The following is a 6000-nucleotide window of genomic DNA, read 5'->3' as shown; positions in this document are numbered from 1 at the left end:
GGGGGGGGGGGGATAAATGTTTACATAACTCAACTATTGATCTAAACTTTGTTTTACCAAAAGGCAAAAAGAAGTTTATCTTCTGATTAAACATAGAAAGAGCTCCATATGACCCCATCAGGAGGATCAAATAATCTTAAATTGGCAAGAAAATAAACCCAAGAGCAACTAAATTAGTATACTCTATCTACAACATCTGTGATTCCAACAAAAGAGAAAAACTTCATGTCACTCCCACGTATCTGGTAATTCTGTTCACTATAAAGGACAATGGATTTTCCCTGTGGCAAGAAACAAAACTTATAAACAATGCATAGATGAATTCCCTATTCTTCCAATTCAATGTTTCATACCATTTTTTTGTATCAAAAAGTACTAACTGAGGAATAGAGACTTGCTCTTAGCAATTTGACCCACATCTGTTTAAACTATGCTCAAAATCACTAAACGTTTAATTTTTAAGGATCTAATCAGTGTGAATGAGAAAGAGCTACCTGATGCCAATGTAATAATACTGTTATAATAATAACTGTAATAATACTGAAACAGTTATCTTAGGAAAAGAAGGCACAGACAACCATGGTGGCATTTAATTCTTGTGAATATTACCATTTTCTCCTATCAAAATTCTTTAAATCATCTTAAAGCTTGTTCCTTAAGATGTTTCAAGTTCCCTGTGGTCTAAGAAACTTTCACCTATGATGGAGAATTTATTAGCAAATTATTCTCAGAGGAAAAGTCTTTTAAGCAATAAATCCCTTCTTTTGCTTTCCCTGGCTCTGTTCCCAAAACATTATGAAATACATAAATAAACATCTTGTTTGCCCAAACAGATCTAAGCTTCAGTGCTCTGGATCAAAAGACCACAAGAGTCTAAACAGAAAACAGGTCAGTGTTGCCTTGAAGAAGAAGAAAAAAAAGCAATAGAAATGTATACATAAATAAACAATCAGTTGGTTTTCAAAACAGTACATTTGTGGTCCCTAAGAATTAATTATGGACAACTGTTTAGTTGGAGACTAATTATTTGTTACATAAAAGCCAGCAGAGAGGAAGGAGAGTTTAGAAGGTAGTGTGCATGATGCTGGGCACTTCATGTTTTATATTCAGCCTTCACAACAATTCTAAGACAGCAATACCTGTCTTACAGATGCAGAAACTGAGGCTTAGAGTGTCCAGGAGATTTGCCAAAGATGACTCATTAAGTAGACAGCAAACCCAGAACCCAAACCCACATCTGCTACAACAAATTCAAAGCTTGTTTTTGTGACCAGATTCAGGCTTCCCAAATTAAAACTGTTTTAGGAAAACCAGTCCTGGCTTTGGACAAAGTATTCACCTAATATGTTCCAGTGCTTTTTACCCAAGGAATTCCCTTACATCCCTAATCAGGAAATATCTGTATTAAGTTGTTAGGCATTATGTATCCACATTAAGAAGTTCCTGCACAAGGATTCTAGTAAAAGAAGTTTATTTTAGAGGTGGTTTTCAGACACGTTAGTAGTGAGGAAGTGATACAGGAAGGGAAGGATAACATACAGGGTAACTTATCAAGCCAGTTACCATTAGGGGTAAAGGGCTTCACTCCACAGGCATGCTCTGTGCAATGCCATAAAACACACACTTCTGAGTTGCACCACCTCTTGGTCTGTTTGAGTGTTAATTGCCAGAAAGTTCTGAGCAGCTACATAAAAGGCAAAGTGAGCTCTAGTGGCCAAAAGAGCAAAAGAATGCAGGAGCTGGCTGGCCACTGGTGTCCAGCTAGTGTCCTATGCAGCAGTAAGGTCGAGGGCACAGACATGATACTGTGCCTCTTCTAGTTATTGATACTGCAAAGGAAATGCAGGGAAGGTGAAGGAAAGGACTTCATCCATTGATGCTGCTGGGTAGTCAGCAAAGACAGGTGCTCCAGGCCAAAGAACAATTGCAGCCCTCACAAAGCAACCTTCACATGAATTTTGCTGCTTTCCAAGGTAATTTCAGTTACTGTTTCAGCCTTTGGGAATAGCTAACAAATAAAAATAAATAAACTTCATCTTCTTCATTTCTAACTACCTCATTATGCCTTCAAGCACTCAGTCAACCCTAGAGTCCCCTATTCCATTTGTCTCACACAAGAAAGACAAAAACTGATGTTTCTGGAATATAGTAGACAAGGGGGTCCTAAAGAGGAAGCTCCTCTGCTAAATGACCATTCATAAAATGTGTGCTCAGTAGTTCTTGATGGGGTATTTTTGTTTTTAATAGGAAATCACTAGCTCTTCTTGTAGAGGTTCATGACACATCATTTAAAATATTTTTTGAACTCTGGACTCATGCTGAGAAATGTCACTGTGGCTTAGGTAAATATTTAACTTTTAAACTTTGTTTTTAAACTCTGTATAGGAATTTAAGGTTAAGAGAAAGTGATCTATAGTTGCCATTTATAGAAACTTAATCATCGCTCTGTATAATAATCCCAAATGGTGTCTCAGGCAAAATCATAAAGCAGAACAGGACAGGCAGATGGAGCAGATGGTAGAGCCAATCCCTCCTGTCCTGAGTCCCTAGAAATGACTAAATACACAGGTATAAATTTATGTCTTTAATCTAGGATCATGGGTAAACAATAATGTTTGCACTCGTTGAACCAGAAAGTATAAAAGGCAGGAGATAAATAGGAATGAAGTAGGAAATGACAATGCAGAAGTCTGCAGGCACTGAAATGCATGAAATACTCTATGGCCATCAAACCAAGTGGTGAAGGTGCCCACACTAGGAACCATATAGGAACACTGACTCAGATGCATCTTGCCACTACAGACCCCACCTCCCCCACGCTTCACACTCTAAGCCAGGAAGAAAGCCACAAGAAAGGAGGTGCTAGCTGGGCAAGGTGGTCATGCTTGTAATCCCATCAATTCAGAAGGCTGAGGCAGTAGGATTGCAAATTACAGACCAGACTTAGACACTTAGTGAGACCCTGTCTTGAGATAAAACAAGAAAAGGAACTCTGCAGCAGAGAGCCCCGGGGTTGAATCTCAAGTAGTAAAAAGAAAAGAATGTGTGGGGCGTGCTATGGGTTGCTACCGCAGCTGGCCACAACTAAAAACTATAGGAAGCACCAACCCACAGGACTAATAATCTGAAGAAATTAGAGAACTCTACCTCCCACCAAAATATATTACACATAGATTAAAAACCAAGATTAAGGGCTGAGAATGCAGCTCAGTGGTTGGATTCCTAGCACCACAGAAAACGAAACCAGACAAACCTAGACTAATAATGAGGACAGTGACACATATGATGAGTAGAAAAATAGGAAAGGAACACTAAAATATGACTGCATTAGGTTTAAGGCTCTGAGCCATCTTTTGTCATGCATGAATCTGATGTTAAGAAATTCAAAACAAGCCACAGACAGGAAGAAGTTTGCAACATTTACAACAGTTACAAAATTAACATTTAGAATGCAAAGAGAACTACCATCACAAGGGCAGAAGGTATAAGCAGGCAATCCATGTAAGAAGGAACAGAAATGGCCAGCCAAAACATGCAAGAAAATATACATTGTTGACTAGCCAATCGGGCTGTAGCAGATTAAAACAAAGAGATACAATTGTTGTATCAGATTGGCAAAAATCAGAATGTTTCCTAGCAGTACTAGTGAGATTTAAGAACACTGTTTCTCTCATATTAAGACAGGGGGGTTATGCAAGGCACAGCACAGCCAATAGTTAGAATTTTGGATATGTATAGACTTCAATCAGCAATTGCACTTCTAAGCACATCCCTTAGGGATCCCCTGGACCATATACTCAGAAAGATGTAGACAAGGCTATCACTCTCTATTATAGTATTGCTTGCTATGGCTCCATATTAGAAATAAACATCAAAGGTCCACCATTTGTATTAGCAAATAAAAGTTAGCAATCTATTCTTTAGGATACAATAGAGCAATGTAAAAGAATAAGTCAAATACACATATGAAAATTTCTATAAGAAATACTGAGAAGTAAAAAGCAAGTTGTGGAATAGTAAAAAAAAAAAAATCAGGATGAAAGTTGGATTAAAAGTGAATGCAGGGGCTGGGGTTGTGGCTCAGCGGTAGAGCGCTTGCTTAGCATGCGTGAGGCCCTGTGTTCAATCTTCAGCACCACATAAAATGAGTAAATAAAATAAAGGTATTGTGTCCAGCTACAACTAAAAAATACATATTTTAAAAAAAAAAGTGAATGCAGGGGCTGGAGTTGTAGCTCAGCGGTAGAGCACTTGCCTCGTATGTGAGAGGCACTGCATTCGATTCCCAGCACCACATATAAGTAAGCAAATAAAATAAAGGTCCATCAACAACTAAAAAAAATCATTTAAAAAAAGTTAATACAAACAAAACAGAATGAAACATTTCCATACTTATGCTTGCACAGATTCATTAAAAGGAGACCCAAACAAGCATGGTGGTGCATGGCTATAATCATAGCAATTCTGGAAGCTGAGGTAGGAGGATCACAAACATCAGCAACTTAGCAAAAACTTGTCTCAAAATAAAAAATAAAAGGGCTAGGGATGTAGCTCAGTGGTAGAGAACTCTGGGTTCAATACCCAGTTCCAAAAAAAAAAAAAAAAAAGACTAAATAAAACTAAAAAAAAAAAAAAAAATTTAAATAATGAAACCCAGGAAGAAACCAAGGAGCCATTACCAGTGGACTTCAGATAAAGGACTAGGACTGGGGTTCACCATGGTATGGCTTGAGAATATTTACACTGCTTTATACTTTCTCTCCAAACAACAAGAACAAAAAGATATCTTTATATTATCTGCAAAATTAAAAATCTATAACAAAGAAAGTAGTAAGAATCCTTCATTGAAAATGTGTGTTTTTCATTTTAAAATTTATTATGAATTTCTTCTCCCTTACCCTGAGCTCCTGTTTTATGGATACAAGGAAGCATTTACCAAACTACAGTGAACTTCTGATCTGAACTAGTAGCAACTTGTTTTATTTTTACACCAACCTTGGCATACAAGCAGGGCATCGAGTTGCAAGGAGAAGGTTTAGTACCTTCCTTGGCCTACAGAAAGGTGTTAGCTCTTTCACATTGACCCTCTTTTCTGCTTCAGTCTTTCCTTCAAAACTCTGCTGCAGAATCTTGTTGATCACATACTTCTCATGGCTGACACTTCCTGATATGGTACTGGTACCCACATGGCATAGATCCAAAACAAAAAAAAAGTCATATCCTAATTCAGCCCTTCACTACTCCAGCTAGACAGGAGCCCCTTCTCACCCATGACTTAGAAATAAACTTATCCTCTTCACATAAATCTACATTTACACTAGAAAAACCACCATGCTCAAGATAGTTATATTCAGAAAGCTGCATTTGCTAATTTTATTCAATAAGATTTTACAGAACCAACCATAAATGGGAAGAATTGTCAAAATAAGTCCAGAGCTGGTAAAAAGTATGAACATTTCTTCCTAAAAACTATTTTCATATTTATCTGTTTCCACCAACCCCCCAAATCCTGTCACTGTTTCACTGAAACCCATTTCAGTTACCTAAAAATGACTTGCCAGCTCTGGTTTTTAATTCTGAAATTTTTCATCTGTGCTGTCTTCTTTGGCACCTATCATTTCGATGATGACGCATCAAAGGAAGGGCTGGGGAAGGCAACATGTCACTGTCTATGGAGGAAAAGCCAAAAGCTTAGAATGGGGGAAGCTCAGGTAAGAGGTACAATGTACCCATAAGCAGAGAAGGACAGGAGTTAGACAGTACAAATGGCGGGTTGTTTTTTTTTTTTGTTGTTTGTTTGTTTTGTTTTGTTTTTTTTCCAAAGCTAGAAAAAGAAAGCTCTCTTTAATAACACTCTTTAGCAAGAACTTCTTAAAGCCACTCAAATCACTTGTAAGCACACAAGGCTTAGTTGATTGCTAATCAAAATGCTCTGGTATAAGCTTCATGAACCACAGAGGGAATATGTTACAAAAAAAGGTCAAAAGAAGAAGTCAAAAG

General features: G+C 37.6%; 1 protein-coding gene and 1 long non-coding RNA gene across 2 annotated transcripts in view; one reads left to right on the top strand and one right to left on the bottom strand.

The window, feature by feature from the left end:
- LOC125619046 overlaps positions 1-4251 on the top strand; it is a 14166-nt gene extending 9915 nt beyond the window's left edge. The window contains exon 3 of the long non-coding RNA XR_007350518.1: positions 4241-4251. This is a non-coding gene — a long non-coding RNA (uncharacterized LOC125619046). The remainder of the gene's footprint in view (positions 1-4240) is intronic.
- Plcb1 (phospholipase C beta 1) overlaps positions 1-6000 on the bottom strand; it is a 727531-nt gene that overhangs the window by 687287 nt on the left and 34244 nt on the right. The window lies entirely within an intron of this gene.

Source organism: Marmota marmota, unplaced genomic scaffold (genome assembly GCF_001458135.2).
Source record: "Marmota marmota marmota unplaced genomic scaffold, marMar, whole genome shotgun sequence".
NCBI classification, from domain to species: domain Eukaryota; kingdom Metazoa; phylum Chordata; class Mammalia; order Rodentia; family Sciuridae; genus Marmota; species Marmota marmota.
The sequence above is the reverse complement of the archived record's forward strand: the minus strand, read 5'-3'. Positions and strand labels throughout refer to the sequence as shown.